Source organism: Neopsephotus bourkii, unplaced genomic scaffold (assembly GCF_033783945.1).
Source record: "Neopsephotus bourkii isolate Nb327-2 ecotype Australia unplaced genomic scaffold, CSIRO-AGI_Nbou_v1 NB_68, whole genome shotgun sequence".
NCBI lineage: Eukaryota > Metazoa > Chordata > Aves > Psittaciformes > Psittacidae > Neopsephotus > Neopsephotus bourkii.
This window is the reverse complement of record NW_026900585.1, coordinates 1-21,986: the sequence shown is the minus strand read 5'-3', so window position 1 is coordinate 21,986 and position 21,986 is coordinate 1.

Below are 21,986 nucleotides of genomic sequence, written 5' to 3'. Positions count from 1 at the left end.
TTTATCCTCCAGCATGTAATAAAATCGTGAACTTGGGAATCGTTGCATTGACTAGGATAGGTGGGTGTCCTTCTAGGCAGGAGTTGAAGAGTCTTCATGTTCTCAGTATACCCATGAAAAATAGTGACACTCGACATTTGTGCTGAAGTCTCTTCTATTAAGTACCTTGCATTAGTAATGAACTCAAAATGCCTTCCCAGCTATATTATAACTTTCTCATGACTGAGAGCAATTTTAAATTTTTTTATGAAGCTGTGTAGACTTGAAAAAAGTTGTGTGACTAGAAAAGAAATACAACAAAAGAACCTGTAGGACAAATTCCACTGTCCCTAAACCAGCAATACTGAATATATGAGCACCTGAAGGTTACTGAAAATCTGCACACCAGACTGACTGATACTGATAGAGATCTGTCTCTAGCTACCATGGTGATCAGCATTCAGTCTGTGGCTTGTATGTCAGGAAATGACAGCTCTCTAACAGAAACCACAGAGAGCAGTAATGCCAGTAATGAGCTCCCATGTCCTGGACTGCACAGTAAGTTTCTCAGTCTTTTTTTTTCCTCTGCTTCAGATACGACAATAGCTATGATCCCAGGGACAGGGGAGGAAAAGATCTGGGGAAAGAAAAATGTGTAATTTGGAGAACAATATAGCAAAATGAGCACAAAGTATGTTTCCATTCCTTTCTCACTCCACAGTGCACTCTATTTTTAATCTGGTTCAGCTGCATTTTGCAACCACCATATACAACTTTGCACTGTGCAATTGTTTTCAATATGCCCTTTCTTAACAAGGGGGTGGGGAGTGTGACCTCTGTGTTAGAAATCCCTAACTTTAGGCCAGACACTTCTCCTTCATAAGATAACAGGGACCTTCTATGGAGAAACACTTTTAGGACAGTTGAATCTTAAAGAAAGATATTAGTTTTCATAAAAGTTACCTCAGAATCTACCTAGCAGAATCTGAAATGGTGATTGCCAAATCTGATTCTTCTTTCAGGATTCAGGAAAAATCTACAGTGTATGAGCAGAGTGTGCCATTTGCCACACATTGCTTTTCCTAGACCCTTTGTCTAGCTCTGATACAGCAGCAGGATTCACTTACATAATTTGAAGACTTAGTCCAGTAAAAATGCCTTTGCAACTACACACAGAAAACATTTCTGAGTGTTTTATGATGTGTCTCTCCAGTAAAAATGCAATTGTATTTTATTTTTTGTATTTATTAAAAAAAGGGGAAATACCAGAGTTTTTAAGCTTCATCATGCTTTAGTGGACAATGAGGTCAGATCCAACGTCCGAGATGCCAATGGTAAAACTTTCCTCTAAGTTTACGTAGCAAATTTCATTCCATAATTTTTCTTCTCATTCACGAGTCAGATTCTTCAGGAAAGCACAATGGACGCAAGGTGGAGCCAAAGACGCTCGAAACACACTATTACCTTTTTTTTTTTTTTTTTTTTGGGTTGGTTGGTTCGGTTTGTTGTTGTGTTTTTTTTTTAATTGAGAGCTCTTTTGAAAGAGGTGAGTGAGCATAAGCTTCAACTCCAGCATTTGAAGCAAGTTTTTGAGATAATTAAAGTGGAACATAGCTATTAATGTCTATAATTTAATTACAAGGGCATTAATATATTTGAATAATGGAAAAATGTTTTTCAGTCCACATTTTGTTTTCAAAGCACACATCCAAATTTAATAAGATTATTTTTCTTTAAAACTCCTAGGCAAAGAAATATCAAAATTCTCAATTATTTTTTTGATATTTTGGGGAAAAAAAAACCAAACCAACCCAAAAAAATCCAAGCCCCTCCTCCCACTCTGCAAGCTTCCTTTATTTTTATTTCACTAGTTTTTTTCCTGATTTAATATTTTATTGTTTGGATTTTCATTTTATTTTATGCCACATATCATATTTAATCATGATATGTGGAAAAAAGGGGAATTATAGCCTAGATTATTTTGACTTGGTTTTGTTGACACTAAGACAGTTTGGAAAGCCATGAGTAAACTGAGAGAGAAATTAAAGCTCCTCTCATTCTAATGTGAAATGATTAATCTTTAAGCCTCTGAATTGGGTTGATAAGGATTGTCATTACCTCATGGAGTAAGCATATTTTGTATCAGCTCCTCCATGGCTTCAACAGCATGGCTCACATCAAACTCTATTTCATGTCTCCTGAAACTTGTGAATATTTATTTTCTGTTCTTTTCCTGACAGTACACTTGAAGGATCGGATGCCTGATAATATTTCACAGCTGTCATAATCATCTAGTTCCACTCACATATGCATGCTTTCATAAAAAAAATAAAAGGGACTTAGGAAATTAGGGTCACACTCCTACTCATATTAACAGCTCCAGAATTTAGTTGATAAAACAGACTGAGACTTCAAAATTAGCCATGCTAGAACTGAAACTTATGAATTACATATCCGGATTGTCTGTATTTTCCTGTTAGTTTTATAGAAAAAACATTCAGATGTTTATGAAAAAAGAACTTTACAAGACCTGATGTCTTCCTTGAGCTATTGCCTGAGTTAACACTTTTGCTGTTGGAGGGTCACCATGCTGCTGTTGAAAAGAGAGGTAGGAATATCTTGAAGCACACAAAACCAGACTAACTTAATTAATGGCAAAACCATTAACATAAGGTTATTATATTACATTTCAACATTATTAGTAACTATATTTAGCTGTTGAGATTTAAGCAGCCCTTATTAAAATTGCTGACTCAAAAAATATTTCTATACTTTACAGAAATATTGACATTCACATAGATTCAGTGTAAAAACAGCTGTGAATGAAATATTTACTATTCTTTGCTCTGATCTTAAAAAAAAATAAAAGAAAAAAGGAAACAAACAACAACAACAAAAAAAGGAAACAACAACAAAAAGGAAAGTATCTCTAGGGCTGACAGTGTGGCAGAATGGAATAGGGAATGCTTTCTTCCCTGTTAAGTGCTATCACATGCTTACACAGTGATGAATTAAAGTGTCTTATCTCTTAGCTGCTTAAGAAAAAAACATATATAAGCAACAAGCACCTTCAAAACCATGCACAAAAAAAGAAATAAAAAATGCTTGTTTCATGCTATTGCTTCTCTATTTTTCCATTAACAGTCCAATTGCCCTACAATCAGCTTGAAAGAAAGAAAGAAAAGAGAAGAGAAAGAAAAGAAAAGAGAAAAGAAAAGAAAAGAAAAGAAAAGAAAAGAAAAGAAAAGAAAAGAAAAGAAAAGAAAAGAAAAGAAAAGAAAAGAAAAGAAAAGAAAAGAAAAGAAAAGAAAAGAAAAGAAAAGAAAAGAAAAGAAGGGAAGGAAAGGAAATCTTTAGGAAATCTTTAGGAGTTTGGCTGGGGTTTTTATCTTAAAGATCTTTATATTCAAATAAGAGATCTAGCTCAGTGCAGTAATGTGAAAGTGATAGAAGAAACGGGAAATCTACATTTTTCCCTTACTCTTTCCAGTCTTTTTGTTTTTAAATTTTATCTCCTGGAAATGGAACACTCTGCTACAGCTTAGGTTTAGATCTGGGAATCATCTCTAAGCATAAAAAGGAATATGCTGAAATATAACCAGCTTAAATATCCTGAACTGGACACTGAATTTCAAGACTCTGAACTGCCAGCCAGTTGTTTTCAAAGCCATTCCTTTAAGGGGGGGTGGGGAGAAACATGAAAGCTGTGTACTTGAAGGAAGAAAACCACACAAAATGCTGTGGCAGATTGCTGCAGTGGAAATAAATCTGACTTCTCAGCCACATTCAAAGTCAAGCTGCCTCAAAATTCTGAAAGGATTCATACAACCCAAGAGCTGTATTAAGCACAAGAGCATAAAGTAGTTCAAGTACTACAGTCAAGTGAAATCATTGCATTAAGTGTCTACTTCAGATCTGTAAGTGAAGGAAAAGACAACATATCACTACAAATTAACTTAATCTGACTGTACTATACAAAGTAAAAAGAAAACACAAACAGTAAAGCATTTACTGTCAAATTAATTGACAAAACTACTAAACAAAACAATAATCATTTCAAAATCAGTTTTTACAGGTTTAGAATCAAAGGAAAGGAAAAAGAAATATGTAGAGTGAATCCAAATTCCTTTTTTCCATATACTTAGGGCAAATGGGAACTTCTGACCTGTCAACCCTCACCTCTGTGCCTGGGAAAATCATGGAACAAATCCTCCTAGAAGCTATGCTTGGACACATGGAAGACACAGAGGTGGCTCGAGATAGCCAGCATGACTTCACCAAAGACTTGTCCTGCTTCACCAGCTTAATGGCTTTCAATTATGTAGTTACTATGTCAGTGGACAAGGGAAGAGCTATGTGTCTCATCTACCTGGACTTCCACTAGGCCTCTGGCACAGTCCCTCACAACAACCTTCTCTCTAAATTAAACAGATGGATTTGGTAGATGGACTAATCTGTGAATGAGGAACTGGCTGGATGGTCGCATCCACAGAGTCAATGTCCAGATGGAGATCAGTCATGAGTGGTGTCCCTCGGTATTTGGACCAATACTCTTTAGTGTCTTCATCAGTACATAAACAGGGAGATCGAGCTCATTCTCAGAGAATTTGCAGATGACACCAAGCCAGGTGGTATAGTTGACACACCTGAGGGATGGCATGCCATCCAGAGGGACCTGGACAACCTCAAGAAGTAGGCTCATGTGAACACCATGAGGTTCAATAAGGCCAAGTACAAAGTTCTGCACCTGGACCAGGGCAATCCCTGTTACCAATAATGGGGGGGTAAAGGGATTGAGAGCAGCCCTGTGGAGAAGGACTTAGGGGTACTGGTGGATAAAACTGAAAAACTGAGCTGGCAATGCATGCTTGTAGCCCAGAAAGCCAAGCATATCCTCGGCAGCATCAAAAGAAATATGACTAGCAGGTTGCCCCTTTTTCTGCTCTGGTAAGACCCCACCTGTAGTACTGCATCCAGCTGGGGAGTCCTCAGTACAGGAAAGACAAGGACCTGTTGGAGCAAGTCCAGAGGAGGGCCACAGAAATGATCAGAGGGATGAATCACCTCTCCTGTGATGAAAGGCTGAGAGAATTGGGTGATTCAGCCTGGAGAAAAGAAGCCTTTCAGTGCTTAAAGGGAACTTACAAGAAAGATGGGGACAGACTTAAGTAGGGTTTGTAGTAATAGGCTGAGGGATAATGGTTTTAAACTGAAAGAGAGTAGATTTAGACTATATGTAAGGAAGAAATGTTTTATGATGAGTCTGGTGAGACACTGTAACAGATTGCCGAGAGAGGTGATAGATGCTCCATTCCTGAAATATTTAAGGCCAGGCTGGACAGTGCTCTGAAAAACCTGATCTAGTTGAAGATGTTCCTGGTCATTACAGGGGTGTTGTCCTAGATAACCTTTAAAGGTCCCTTCCAACCCAAACCATTCTATGAATCTGTTAACTGCCATCATATAAATGTGAAGTATATTTCATGATGGTTTTTTTTTCATGTATTATTATAAGTGTGCTCCTAAATTATAGGTGCCTATCTAAAATAGTTTTGGCTACACTATGTTATGGTGTGATCGAACTCTACTTCGTTTGAAGTTTGCCAAGTTGTGCTCCCCACACCCATTGTTCCATCCATAGCCAGCAATAGGAAAGCTCTCATTTTTTTAAGGAAGTTCTCAAGAAACCGACAGTCCTCAGGATGCTGTGTAACTAAACAGGATTTCAGATTTACTTGTACTTCCTAGATTCTGCAGGAAAATAGTAAGAGTTCATAGTGAATGTAATTTATTTATACTAGAATGAACCAGAGAGGAAAAAGAACTTACTTTAATCTTCAATCATTTCTATAATTATTTTTATAAGTATCTTATTAAAGATTCAAATAAAAATATCTATTTGGAAAGAAATACATACTAATATATATATAGGGAAAACCATCTCTCAAATAAAAAAATAAATAGTGATATATTTCATGTAAAAATATTCATTTGGGAAGTGATAAAAAGATATTTTATGTTTTGGAAAAGTTTCATGAATTTTTTTAACTGCCTCATCTAATAAAAACTTATTTTCATAAATATTTTAATTATTTCAGATATTTTTATCACAAATTTTGCCCAGTTCTAATATGACTTGCTGAATATTCTCATATTTTTTTGCTAGCTCCAATAAATATAGAAGAAAGTTTTTCCTGAAGAATAATATGGATTTCAGTTTTCCCCCTCAATAATTTTGCTTGAATAAGAACCAAGAAAACTGGGTACGAATGCAAAATTCTCTTAATTGACTGGAATGTAAGACACATCTGTTTATCTGCTCTGAAGACACTATTAACAAACTTTATTAAAAATATTGATTGCAAAGCAAATAGAAACCTGTGAAGCTTTTAGTCCCATAAGCAAAATCATAGCTGACTATATCTATAAAGTAATTCCAGAGAACAATCAGAAATGTTTGAAACACCTTGTATAGTAAAGATTTTTAGCTTAAGAATGTTGTCTTAGTTTGATAGAATAGTTAGGGTTGGAAAGGACCTTAAGATCATCTACTTCCACCCCCCTGCCATGGGCAGGGACACCTCCCACTAGACCATGTTGCCCAACACTCTGTCCAACCTGGCCTTGAATGCTGCTGGGGATGGAGCATTCACAGCTTCCTTGGGCAACCCATTTCAGTGCCTCGCCACCCTCACAGTAAAGAATTTCTTCCTTATATCTAACCTAAACTTCCCCTGTTTAAGTTTGAACTCATTGTATCTTGTCCTATCACTACAGTACCTGATGAAGTGTCCCTCTGATGTCCCTCGTGATGCAATATAAGTAACCTTGATGGTTAGGGAGCTAGGAGTTAGATAATAAAAAACCTTGCTTTGAAGATGAATCGGTTCCAGTTTCTCAGAGTAGTGATTCAGGTTTTGTAATCAACGGTTTCAAAGATGCTCCCTAAACATCCCCATCAGGGCTTTCAGCCCTTCTTGCCCCTGCAGATACTGAGCCGTGCGATTCCTTGTTGAATTATCCAGTTCCTTTTTCTGACACTTAGAAAAAGTCAAAATTAAAAAAATAAATAAATAAAAGGGCTTTTCTCCCCACACATTTCCCAAAAAGCAAATTACAGTGAATAAACTTCATCTCCTATTACACAAATGTTCCCTCTATCAAAAAGAGTAGAACTTAGAGATCGGCATGCAGAAATGCATATATATTCATATCTGCAAAAAGACATGTAGAAACCTCACAAATTCAAATTTAAACTTACAGAACACATTTCTTTGAAAAATTACTTATGTCTGTGCAATCTGGTTTGGAAGGCCCCCAACATTTTAGTTATTTATCATGAATGAGCTGGGAAAAATGTATGTCTTTCATAGTTGAAATCTCTTTACCAACAACGCCTGCCTGATTCAATTTAGTGGGGTAAAAGAGGGTACTATAAATATTCTGGAGTTCTTGATCTCCTTGTGTCTAACAGGAAGGAATTACAAAGGCTGTAAAAGCTTCCATCAAAATATCTTTATGCATTACGCATTTCAAAAATGTTTCCAGTTAAAATTCTGGGTTTATGTTTCAAGATAAAAAGTAAGTTCTTGTCCAGTCCCTTAATATTCCTTTCTTTAGTACAAAAACATAAAACCCCCCACCCTGCAAACCACAAACCCCACAAAAATTCAAAAAACCTTTTAAAAACTTCTTATACTTAAGCTTTGGCACCAGTCCCTCTGAACATTTGTTGATCTGTTAGATCTGATTGGCCCTTTCACTGGGATGGTTAATGAAAGGACTACCTGTGCTCTGGAGTCCCTGGCCATTGCTGCCTGGGCTCTGTAATCTTGATAGTCCGCACACTGTTACACAGTATCACAGTATGTTAGAGATTGGAAGGGACCTCAAAAGATCATCTAGTCCAATCCCCCTGCCGGAGCAGGAACACCTAGATAAGGTTACACAGGAACGTGTCCAGGCGGGTTTTGAATGTCTCCAAAGAAGGAGACTCCACAACCTCCCTGGGCAGCCTGTTCCAGTGTTCCGTCACCCACACTGAGAAGAAGTTTCTTCTCAAGTTTAAGTGAAAACTCTTGTGTTCCAGTTTGTACCCATTGCCCCTTGTCCTATCATTGCCACTGAGAAGAGCCTGGCTCCATCCTCGTGACACTCCCCCTTTATATATTTATATACACTAATAAGGTCACCCCTCAGTCTCCTCTTCTCCAAACTATAGAGACCCAGCTCCCTCAGTCTTTCCTCATAAGGGAGATGCTCCACTCCCTTAATCATCTTAGTTGCCCTGCGCTGGACTCTCTCCAGCAGGTCCCTGTCCTTCTTAAACTGAGGGGCCCAGAACTGGACACAGTATTCCAGATGAGGTCTCACCAGGGCAGAGTAGAGGGGAAGGAGGACCTCTCTCGACCTACTAACCACCCCCCTTCTAATACAACCCAGGATGCCATTGGCCTTCTTGGCCACAAGGGCACAGTGTCGGCTCATGGTCACCCTGTCGTCCACCAGGACCCCCAGGTCCCTCTCCCCTACACTGCTCTCTAACAGGTCGTTCCCCAGCCTATACTGGAACCTGGGGTTGTTCCTGCCCAGATGCAGGACTCTACACTTTCCCTTGTTATATTTCATCAAGTTATTCCCCGCCCAACTCTCCAGCCTGTCCAGGTCTCGCTGGACAGCCATCATCCATCCACCGTGTTATTTCCTCATAAAAGGCTACGAGATTGGTCAAGCATGACTTCCCCTTGGTGAAGCCATGTTGACTGCTCCTCCTAACCCTCTTATCCTTGATATGCCTTAAGATGGCACCAAGGACAAGGTGTTCCATTACTTTCCCAGGAATGGAGGTGAGGCTAACCGGTCTATAGTTACCTGGGTCCTCCTTCTTGCCCTTTTTGAAGACAGGAGTGACATTTGCTTTCCTCCAGTCCTCAGGCACCTCTCCCGTTTCCCAAGACTTGGTAAAGATGATGGAGAGCGGTCTAGCAATGACCTCCGCCAGTTCCCTCAGCACCCGCAGGTGCATCCCATCTGGACCCATGGATTTATGGATGTCCAGATTGTTCAACTGGTCTTTAACCCATTCCTCATCGACTAAGGCAGACCGCTCCGTTGACCTATCTTCACCTGAGGTCTCAGCGGTACAGGGCTCTTCAGGACTGCCTCCGGCAGAGTAGACAGAGACAAAGAAGGCATTCAGTAACTCTGCCATCTCTGTATCTTCTGTCACCAGGGCACCCGTCCCGTTCATCAGTGGGCCTACATTGCCTCTGGTGTTAGTTTTATCTGCCATGTATTTGAAAAAGCTCTTTCTGTTGTCCTTGACCCCTCTTGCCAGCTTTAATTCCAAGGAGGCCTTAGTCATCCTAGCAGCTTTCCTACATCCTCTAGCAGCAGCCTTATATTCTTCCCAAGTGGCCAGCCCTTCCTTCCATGACCTGTAAACTCTTCTCTTCCACTTGAGCATACCCAGCAATTCCCTATTTAGCCACGCAGGTCTCCTGGCCCTCTTCCTTGACTTCCTACGTGTCGGGATGCTCTGATCTTGAGCTCGGAAAAAGCAGTCCTTGAACGTTAACCAACTATCTTGGGCCCCTTTCCCTTCAAGCAGCCTAGCCCATGGGATTTCCCCTAGCAATTGCTTGAAGAGGCCAAAGTTTGCCCTGCTAAAGTCCAGGGTTGCGATTCTACTTGCTATTCTACTGACCCTACCACACAATATCCTGAATTCTACCATCTCGTGGTCACTGCAACCAAGGCAGCCCTCAACCTTCACTCCTTCAACCAGACCCTCCTTGTTAGTGAGGATGAGATCCAGCAGCGCACCTCTCCTGGTTGGCTCATCCACCCAGTTGTTTGTCAAAAAACAGCAGTGGGTAATAATCAGTGGGCCATATGAGGCTCAGTAGTCTCTCATATATACACACATATATATTAACACATAGAATCATGGAATCATAGAATAGTTAGGGTTGGAAAGGAACTTAAGATCATCTAGTTTCAACCCCCCTGCCATGGGCAGGAACACCTCACACCACACCATGTCACCCAAGGCTCTGTCCAACCTGGTCTTGAACACCGCCTCACATTAAAGAGCTTCCTCCTTATATCCAGTCTAAACTTCCCCTGTTTAAGTTTTAATCTGTTACTCCTTGTCTTATCACTACAGTCCCTAATGAAGGGTCCCTCCCCAGCATCCTTATAGTCCCCCTTCAGATACCGGAAGGCTGCCCTGAGGTCTCCACACAGCCTTCTTTTCTCCAGGCTGAACAATCCCAACTTTCTCAGCCTGTCTTCATACAGGAGGTGCTCCAGTCCCCTGAGCATCCTTGTGTCCCTCCTCTGGACTTGTTCCAACACTTCTATGTCCTTTTGATGTTGAGGACACCAGAACTGTACACAATAATCCAAGTAAGGTCTCACAAGAGCACAGCAGAGGGGCAGGATCACCTCCTTCAACCTGCTGGTCACGCTCTTTTTGATGCAGCCCAGGATACTGTCGGAGGAGCGACGCAAATCAAGACAATCTTAATATGAGTTATGCTTCTTGTTCGATTTATTGCACAGGCTCACCTAATTTATACCATTGGTGATAATTTACGTGACAGCTGTACATCTTTCATTGGCTACATAAACCTGTCCACGCGCCTGTCTATACATTGCTATTGGCTGAGCTAAATTTTACACACATATCTCTGCAACAGCAGGGTGCATGCCTTGCGATAAGCGGTGCATTCCTTGTGGCCAGCAAGCTCCTGTTTCAATGTTCTGCCTACATTTCTTCGACTCCAGGCCTCCTCGTCTTAGCTGAGTCAGAGAGAGTTCAAGGCTGTCTCACTTGGCTCTAATCCTGGGTTGTGCAGGCCCTCATGAGAATAACCATTGCTCCACAGGATACGGTTCGCTTTCTGGACTGCAAGTGCGCACTGCTTGTTCGTTTTCTCATCAACCAACATCCCCAAATGCTTCTCCGCAGGGCTGCTCTGAATCTCTTCTTTGCCCCACCTGTAGCTGTGCATCAGATTGCTTCGACCCAGGTGTAAGACATATATGCATATATATACATGTAGCAACAGGACAAGGGGTAATGGGTTCAAACTAGAACACGTGAAGTTCAGGTTAGATATAAGGAAGAAGTTCTATACTGTGAGGGTGATGAGGCACTGGAACAGGTGTCCTGAAGAAGTTGTGAGTGCTCCACCCCCGGCAGTGTTCAAAGCCAGGTTGGACAGAGCCTTGGGCAACATGGTCTAGTGGGAGGTCCTTTCCAACCGCAATTATTCTACGATTCTATGTACATATATACATATACACATTTATACATATATGTGTGTATATATGTGTGTGTGTATATATATACACATAAAAAGTAGGGAATCCCATATAGAACTACACAGCCAATATTCAACACATCTTCAGTATATTCAAGAAAATACTGAAAGACCTGCAGCCTTTAATTAAAAAAAAAAAAAAAGAACAAAAAAAGCAAACAAACCACCAAAAAACCCAAACATATTCTAGGAGGTATGTTTGATATAGTGATATTTTATAAAAAGATTCTTCTCATGAAATGGTGGGTCAAACACTGCTTTGGATTCTTCAGTAGACTGATCATATATCTAATAACTGCTAAACACTTCCTCATATTTTGTAATCCATGCATTGTTACCTTTTGATATTTGATATTTGATAACTAGGTACTCTGTGAAGCAGCAGTCCACAATGAAGTCTGACAAAAACAGCACAGGAAGGCATGAAAGAGTAACATTACTGAGTAAACAGCAAAGTCTATTAATCTCCTTTCACTGAACCTCACAGAGAATACAGTTAAAAAAGAATAAATGACTACCTGTTTGTAAGCTTTATGATTAAGCCCATCTCTGGCAAGTGCTGTCTTGTTAGGCTGCTTATAAGTTATGACAAATTAGAAACAAATCTGCAAAAAACTCTTGTAATGCAGTATAATTGGTCACATTTGGTAAAGGAAGATATCCCTATTTCAAGTACACCATCCTGTGTCAATGCAACAATAATTTCTAACTCTATATTTTAAATATCTATCTATTTATTACATAGATATTTTTACATAATATATTTATTATATATTATATATTTATAAATATATTTATAAATATCATCATCATCATCATCATCATCATGGCTTGACTTCGCGAACGAAGATTTGGGAAGGGCTTTTACCCACGCTTACTCCAAGCGCGCTGGTGACTAAGAAGGCCAATGTGGGATAGGCAAATCCGGCTACAAAAAGCACAGCAGAAGGTCTCCTTGGGTGGAATAGGTGGGGCGCGATTCTTCCTGCGTTGTCTTTTCTCCTCGAGACTAGTTCTTTGTGAACTCTCAAAGGAGTCAGCAGCATTATGTATGGTGTGCCTCCAAGTCTCCCAATTGGAGGCCAAGGTGGACCACTGATGGTAGTCAATATGGCCAAGGCTAAGGTATTGTTTCAGGGAGTCCTTATATCTCTTCTTTGGGGCACCTCTCTTGCGGCTACCGGTGGCAAGTTCACCGTAAAACACGGTCTTGGGGAGGCGGTGATCCTTCATCCTAGAGATGTGCCCTGCCCAGCGCAGCTGCAATTTCAGCAATATGGCCTCGATGCTGGTGACCCCTGCCTGTTCGAGGACAGTGACATTAGACACATAGTCAGTCCAATGGATGTTTAGAATTGTACGGAGGCAGCGCTGATGAAAGCGTTCCAGGAGTCGCAGGTGATGACGGTAGATGACCCATGATTCAGACCCCTATAAAAGAGTAGACAATACAATGGCTCTGTAGACACTGACCTTTGTACTTTTCTTCAGGTGTTTATTACACCAGACTCTTTTATGCAGTTTTCCAAAGGCTCTATATGCCTTTGCTATTCTGTTGTCTATCTCTTTGTCGATCATGGCATCCGAGGAAATGATGCTTCCCAGATAGCTGAACTGCTGAACTGTCTTAAGCTCTGACTCACCGACGGTAATGTGGGTATGGCAATAATCTTCTTGCGGTGCAGGTTGGTAGAGAACTACTGTCTTCTTCTAGCTGACTTCCAGCCCAAAAACCTCAGCCGCCTCCACAAAGCAAGATTTTAAACGCTGCAGAGCTGCTTCTGTGTGGGCAACAAAGGCAGCATCATCAGCAAAGAGCAGCTCACGGACAAGATGGTTTAGGGTCTTAGTGTGGGCCTTCAGTCGCCTTAGATTGAATAGGCTGCCATCGGTACGATATCGAATATAAATGCCATCTTGTTCGTCGAGGTCTGCTGTAGCCCTTTGGGGCATCATGCTGAAGAAGATTGTGAATAAGGTCGGTGCGAGAACGCAACCTTGTTTCACACCATTGGTTATTGGGAAAGGCTCAGAGACTGCATCACCATACCTGACTTGGCCTTGCTGATCCTCATGTAACAGAATAATCATTTTGAGGAACTTGGGGGGACAACCTAATCATTCTAAGATCAGCCACAAGCCTTTCCTGTTCACAGGGTCAAAAGCTTTGGTGAGGTCAATGAAAGTTACGTATAACCCCTTATTCTGTTCTCTACACTTTTCTTGCAATTGTCTGAGAACAAATACCATGTCTGTGGTACTTCTATTAGCTCTGAAACCACACTGACTTTCAGGTAGAAGTTCTTTTGCGATAGCAGGTACTAGTCTGTTCAATAGTATTCTTGCAAGAATTTTACCAGCAATGGAGAGCAGAGTTATACCATGGTAGCTTGAGCAGTCTGACTTGACACCTTTGTTCTTATACAGAGTGACGATGATTGCGTCACAAAAGTTGGACGGTATTTTGCCTTGTTCCCAACAGCACACAACTAGCTCATGAAATTTAGCATGAAGTGCTTGGCCTCCGTGATTCCATATTTCAGGTGGGACTCCGTCAACCCCAGCTGCCTTGCCAGTTTTCACCTGCTGTATGGCCTTAAGAGTCTCTCCCATGCTAGGGGCTAAATCCAATTTGTATATTGAATAAATATATTATATATTATTATGCTATATTTTAATATATTTATAAAATATATTTATATAATATATACAAATATATATATTTAAAATATAAATATATATTATTTATATAATCACATGGATTACATTTTACCTTTCAGAACAATATATGAGTTTTTATTTGAAAGAATAACACTTAACAAAATGTGAAAAGAAATGTACTGACTGTTGCTTTTGGAAACTTCATTGCATTTTATGCATTTCTTATAGAAAAACTTCGGGAGTTATGTGGACCAGTGAAATGCTGAAAAGTTTTCAGTGCTTAAATATATTTATAACTCTCCTGTGGAAGAAAACCAAAATATTTTATAAAACAATAATAAACATCTTTATGCTGAGAGACATCATGATTACTTTATATTTTGCTAACATAGAATCATAGAATCACAGAATAGTTAGGGTTGGAAAGGACCTTAAGATCATGTAGTTCCAACCTCCCTGCTATGGGCAGGGACATCTCACACTAAATCAAGTCACCCAAGTCTCTGTCCAACCTGACCTTGAACACCACCAGGAATGGAGCACTCACAAATTCCTTAGGCAACCCATTCCAGTGACTTACCACCCTTACAGTAAAGAACTTCTTCCTTATATCTAACCTGAACTTTCCCTGTTTAAGTTTTAACCTGTTACCCCCTGTCCTATCACTACAGTCCCTGATGAAGTCCCTAATGAATATGATAATGCTAGATGGAATTGTATTCATAGGAGCTTAAGGAAGTTAGACATCTAATTGCCATTAAAATTCATAATAAATTAGAATTTGCTTGTTTGGAAGTCAGAGCTAGTATGTGTGTGTAAATATCAGAAAACTATATAGGTATATGTAAGTGTGTGTACCTTTCAATATCTTATGTGTTTGCAATACAATTGGAAACGGGGTGAATAATAGGGAATATGTTACCAGCTATTTCACTAACATCTTCAGCTGAAAATAATTTCTATGACAGCTCTGCTTGCTGAGGGACTTCAGTGGAATATTCTAATACTGTTCTACAACTTCCAGTTTTTGCTGATATTTGCTATTATGACTGATAAGAAGACGCAGACTTCTCTCTGTTGTACTAGTTACAACCCTACTATATTCATCAATGGCTCTAATTTCTTTCATTTTAACCTTTTCTACTTATATTCATTTTTTCCCCAAATGATTATTTATTTTCTTTTCCTCTGACTTGCCCTTCTTCCATAGAGTCTTAGAGTCTTGCCACAGAGTCCTAGAAAGGACTTAATGTTTGGTTGACAGTCTAAATGAATCTTCATTGAACATAACAGAAGTAAATTATAGTTGGTTTCATATATGTGTGTGGGCAAACAATTATTTGTAACTTATGGCTGGATGCTGTTGCTCTTGGAGATCCAGAAAACTTCAAGGATCCAAACCACTATATCAACAGTCAGCCTACAATCATCACAGATTCTATAGCTTTTACTATCAGAACTCTATTGTCTTCTTTGAACATTAATAGAGTAAATTTGCTCCACTGTTACTGTATAGTTCACCCTAGAATGTGAATATAAATCTGTGTAAATGACCAGTGAAGCAAACTTCCAGGAAGAAACACTGCAGCTCATCAAGGAACATGAGGGTAGTAGAATGAGAAACTGAGTCAAATAATGACAGTTTTCCATAAGGGACACATACATGGTGACTGAATGATGAGTTAATAACTCAACACTTGTTATATTCCATCAAGGTTTCTTACATCTTGTTACACTGTTGTCTTTTATACTTGGCTGTGAATGCTGCCAGAGTAGCGAGTCCAATATGTATAGGTAGAAAGAAAGGACCATACTTGTTTTATATTTAGTTATTAAAATTAGCTAGGACTGAATAAGTTGAACATGCCATTAGTGATCCCATCAAGTAGTACTGACAAATATTTCAAACAAATTTGGTGGACTGTATAAAGTCCATAAATAATCAAAATGTGAAGAAAATTTCAGAAGATGTGACAAGCTGGATCGTGTAGCTCTTATACTATGATAGTTGCCCACTGGAATGCTTGCAGACAGAACTGTGTGAGAACCATAAAAAGAAATTCTGCATCCATGAACTGCCCTTATATGACAAGGATTAAATCAATATTTACACTCTTTTCTGAGTTGCCATTTACACTCCTGACTTCCTCAGTCTGTTCTTTTCACAATAGAGCAAAGAGAGTAAAGAGATGAAAGGATAAAAGTTCTGCTTAGAGAAGTCATACAACTTGGGGGCAGAAGGATCTTCACGTACACACTCTACACTCCGCAACCAAGTAAGCAACAGTCTGAATCAAGCCGTCAGTACTGGCACCCTTACTCAAGTATCAATACGAAATAATGTCACTGGCTTCAGTATGCTCCCTCCAGATTTGCACTGGTGTCACTGGGAGGAGAAAGGAGCCAAAATTTAGTTGCTGAAATAGGACATTTTTCTGGTTTAAAGGACTTCTTTATTAAATTGTCTCTCAATAGGTCTGTGCTATCCTAAAATGTGATTCCAGTAAACCTTGTATTATTGACCCATTTCTAACAATTACATCATTTTAACCATTTTAATAGTAATATTTTTTTCTTAGATTTAGATAAAATTTTCCACATCTATGTTGTGTCCATTGTCTCATGTCCTTCTGTTAAGAAATAGTGAAAATTTTCCCTCTCTTTTATTTTATTTCCTTCCATCAGGTGTGTATGCACATTGATAAGATCACCCTGAGCCTGCTCTTTTCCAGACTGAACAGTCCAGGCTTTCTTTGCCCCTCTCTGTATGACAGATACTCCAGTTCTTTAATAATCTTTATTGCCTTTCAATGGACTTGCTCCAGTAACATATTTTTTTTATAATTGGGATCCAGAACTGGGCACAGCATTGCAGGTGTAGCATTACCAGTGTTGGTAGAGACCTTCACCTGCTGGCAATGTTCTTCCCAATGCATTCCCAGGATGCCATTGACCTTCTTTGATTCAAGGGTGCATTGCTGTCTTGTGGTCAGCCACAAAATTCCTTCTTGGAAAAAGCTATTTTACATCTGGTCAGCCCTTGGCCTACACTGGGACATAGGGTTATTCTTTCCTAGGTGCAGAACCTGGTGTCTTGGTCTCTGCCAAGCAGTCATCAGTCCTCAAAAGGAGTCCTTTTCCCCTCACTAAAAGGATCAAGGAGAAGTCTACTTAGGCCCTTATGTCCTTGATCATTTTGACCATAGCCATGTAGTCATGCTTGATACTACCCAGGTAGTACCATTCGTGCAAATACAAAAAGAACAACAGATAATAATAGCCCTGTGGATTGGCTGAGGGATGGCGGATAACTTGTGACCAACCCAGACATCTTAGCCCTAGGAGATGGTGGTTGTGAAGAATATAGCTGAACGATGGACATGAAAAGCAATCCCAGCTGTCTGGTCTTGGCCAAACGCTGAGGCTTGTACTCAAGTCACCCAGGCTGCAAGGCCTAACCTTAGGTTGTTAAGGGTCAGCTACATGCAGCAGAACAAAGAGGCTTGATAGTTGCTCAAGGTTAACAGGATGTGGGAGCAGGATGGCGAAACTGCAAGAGACATGCTAAAAGTAGCAAAAGTAACAGTTGGCAGAATTTTCCCGTTCACCTCTAATCTGTCGCAAGAATGTGTGATTATCATTTTTAAGCCAGTCGGAGTCTATACTGGCTACATCAGCTATCCTTGTGTATTATAAAAGCTGTCAAAGTGTGTGAATAAATTTGGCAAATCGCTTGATCACATTGATCATCTCCGCGTTTTGTCCGAGCTCCCGCGTCAACATAGCCCCAGTGGCAAACGTTGGCAGCATCTTTAAAACTTCCTGAAAGTGAGCTATGGGCAGCAGTAAACCTTTCCAGGTGACAGGTCAAATCAGCACATGGGGACCTCTGCTGCTCTCCCACTGCTGTCTGTCACTTACTGTTTTTACTTGGTTCTGCTGTATGGCGCAGGGCCACCTAGCTTGAATGAGTCATTGGTCAACACTTCCTGCTCCTCATCAGCTCTGAGGGCAGTCAAGATATCGTGTGACTGCAAATTTTAAGCTGTAACAGAAGCTGTCCTCCTGGTGTTTGAACTCACCAGCTTCTAGCCTTTGCCTTCAAAGTAAATGTTTTTCAACCTGACAGGCAAAGACTCTTCTGCAACAGCTAGTGATCTGGGTTCTTGAAGCAACAGGGTCTTAGAGAAGAACTCTTCTATTTCTTTCGCTGATAAGATGCAGTCTGCTGACCCCTACCTGCAGCTCATTCACTTGACAGCAGAACTCCTCAACAGGTGCAGACCTCCTGCAGGGCAGGAGATGAATATTCCCTGACTTCAGAAGGAGATCCCGCAGCTTCCTGAACCTTGAGACTTGCAGGGCTGCATGCTGCTTCTGAAGCTCCAATTGGATCAAGGCCTCCAGCATCTCAGGAACAGCTGCTTCAGTGGTTGGTGGCTATCACATCCTATGGCATGTCACCATTCTAGCTGAGGATGTGCATGATGTTCTAAGAAGGGTTGCTGGTCCCATCTTTGTACCCCTCTGCATGAACTGTTGCACAAATTGCTTAATCTGTTGGCTGCCTTTGTTGTCTGGACTCAGCAAGTTCATGTTTGCAGAAGTGATACCAATGAGAGATATGGGGCTTTGGTTAAAAATTCTAAATTGGAAATTCTGAAGTTTAGGTATTTTCAATGGAGTGCTTTGAAAAAAAAAAAAAAGATATCTCTTGAATGGGTTTAATAGTACAAAATATTGTTGATTTCCCTACAATGAGTCCCATGCTTTCTTGTCTTTTCTTTGAAGGGGTGATAATACCAGCTGATACATGTTCTAACCATGGATGAAAGTGAATGAGTTTTCAAATGCTCAGTTAAACAAAATGCTTTGTATATTGATGTAGTTTTTAAAAAAAAAAAAAAACAAAAACAAAACATTTTCAGTGCCTGAAGATTAAGTTAAACTGAATTGCATCACTTGTCTGTCTGGAAGGAAATGGGAGCACTGTCTCTTCCATGATTATTTGTTTTCCGGAGTGCATAGTGGCACATTTTTCCCAACAGCCTTTTATGAAAAGAAGCTACAACTATTTTTACAGACTACAACTCATGTTTGCTGAGCTACTTTGAAAGACAGGCAGGCAGCTGACAAAGAGTTTGGTCAATCTTTCACATCCTGTGAAGCATGGAGTTTTATCTGTAAATAGAAAAATTTAATGTAAAGGGAACAAAAGGCTGGGTTTAGAGTTTCTGTGAATGAGATGTGACCTAAATTAGATCAAATAATAAAGTTTAAAGAGGCAGTAGGTATACTAAAACCATCCCTGATGTTCTCACATCTGCTGCATTAAAGCAGAATTTCATTCTCCCCAGAACTGATTTCTAAATGAAGCATAGTCCATATTATGATGAATAAATTAAAATATGTATGTGTAACTAATTCATTTATTTTTAACATCTTCCTTCTGAGCCTCCAAAGTACAGAACAAAGTTACCTGTTGCTACAGATTATCATTTTGAGATCTTTGCCTTGTATATTCCCAAAAGCATCTGCACTGAAAGGCAGAAGTAGCACTGGTTTTAATGCTGTGAGAAGGTGGGAAGTACAGTCAAAAGCCTGAGGTACCTTTCACCAGGTATAACCTTAAAAAAAAAGAAAAGAAAAAGGATCAAATACTTGATATATTCTACACAGAGTTCTGCAGAGAGGCTCTGTGAGTCTGTGGTTGCAGAATTTAGCTGCAGAATTTAGCTACAGTATTTGCTTTAAAATTTACCTCTTGTCACAGAGCTGTGCTCACATTAAAATGATAGCTTGAGGTACATGGAGATAAATCTCAAATCCTGATGCAAACAAGAAAGGTAGTAGACAGAATGTGTACATATCTGCCAGAGCATGCTGTTACTCCGAAAAAATTCATCAATGAAACATGAGCAACGTAATGTAGGGTAGTGTGCTACTGAATGCAAAATCTTGCTCTGAGAACTAAAGCTATTGAAAGATCACAAAATTGAATTCATCTGATGTTCAATAAATGGATTAATCAAGGGCACTGTGCTTTTTCTAATCTAATTCAATAAGAATTATTCTAAAATGCATGTGGAGATACTGCACAACTCAAGAAGTTTTTGCAAGTAGCCAGTACAACTTAAAGTCACCCTGCCAGGTAAATCCAGCACACTGCAGTTTCAAAAGGCAGCATTCCAGCTGTCAAGCGATAGGGCAGGAGTAGGAAGCCTCAAGTTGCACCAGGGGAGGTTTAGATTGGATTTTAGGAAAAATTTCTTCACTGAAAGGGTTGTCAGGCATTGGCAAAAGCTTCCCAGGGAAGGGGTTAACTCACCATCACTGGAGGCATTTTAAAGACATGTAGATGTGACGCTTAGGGACATCATTTACTGGTGGACTTCGCAGTGTTAAGTTTTATGGTCAGGAATGATAATTTTAAAGGCCTTTTCCAACCTAAAGGATTCTATGATTCTGTGATTCTATGAGCAGTGTGATTTTCCCTTCAACAGGCAGGTTAAGCCTGTATGAAATGTGTCATACTTGCCCAGCTGCACAATTAACTCTCAGTCACTCCTGGATGTGTTCACCTGTTAGCCTTAGAATCATAGAATCATAGGATAGTTAGGGTTGGAAAGGACCATAAGATCATCAAGTTCCAAACCCCCTGCCATGGGCAGGGACACCTCACACTAAACCATATTACCCAAGGCCTCGTCCAACCTGGCCTTGAACACTGCCAGGGATGGAACATTCACAACCTCCTTGGGCAACCTATTCCAGTGACTCACCACCCTAACAGGAAAGAATTTCCTCCTTATATCCAATCTAAACTTCCCCTGTTTAAGTTTTAACCCATTACCTCTTGTCCTACCATTACAGTCCCTAATAAAGAGTCCCTCCCCAGCATCCCTGTATGCCCCCTTCAGATACTGGAAGGCTGCTATGACGTCTCCATGCAGGCTTCTCTTCTCCAGGCTGAACAGCCCCAACTTTCTCAGCCGATCTTCATATGGGAGGTGCTCCAGTCCCCTGATCATTCTCGTGGCCCTCCTCTGGATTTGTTCCAACAGTTCCATGTCCTTTTTATGTTGAAGACACCAAAACTGCACACAATACTCCAAGTGAGGTCTCACGAGAGCAGAATAAAGGGGCAGGATCACCTCCTTTGACCTGCTGGTCATACTCCTTTTGATGCAGCCCAGGATACAGTTGGCTTTCTGGGCTGCAAGCGCACACTGCTGGCTCATGTTCATTTTCTCATCAACCAGCACCCCCAAGTCCTTCTCCGCAGGGCTGCTCTGAATCTCTTCTCTGCCCATCCTGTAGCTGTGCCTGCGATTGCTCCGACCCAGGTGTAGGACCTTGCACTTGGCATGGTTAAACTTCATGAGGTTGGCATCAGCCCACCTCACAAGTGTGTCAAGGTCCCCCTGGATGGCATTCCTTCCCTCCCGCCTATCAACTGAACCACACAGCTTGGTGTCATCCACAAACTTGCTGAGGGCTCACTCAATCCCACTGTCCATGTCAGCGATGAACATGTTAAACAAGACCAGTCCCAACACTGATCCCTGAGGGAAACCACTCGTTACTGGTCTCCAGCCGGACAACGAGCCATTGACCACAACTCTTTGTGTGCGGCCCTCCAGCCAGTTCTTTATCCACCGAGTGGTCCATTCATCAAATTGATGTCTCTCCAATTTAGAGACAAGAATGTCATGTGGGACAGTGTTGAATGCTTTACACAAATCCAGGTAGATGACATCAACTGCTTTACTGCTGTCCATCAGTTCTGTAGCCCCATCATAGAAGGCTACCAAATGGGTCAAGCAGGATTTCCCCTTAGTGAAGCCATGCTGGCTGTCACCAAGCACCTTGTTGGTTTTCATGTGCCTTAGCATGCCTTCCAGGAGAATCTGCTCCAAGATTTTGCCAGGCACAGAGGTGAGACTCACTGGTCTGTAATTCCCTGGGTCATCCATTTTCCCCTTCTTGAAAATGGGGGTTATATTTCCCTTTTTT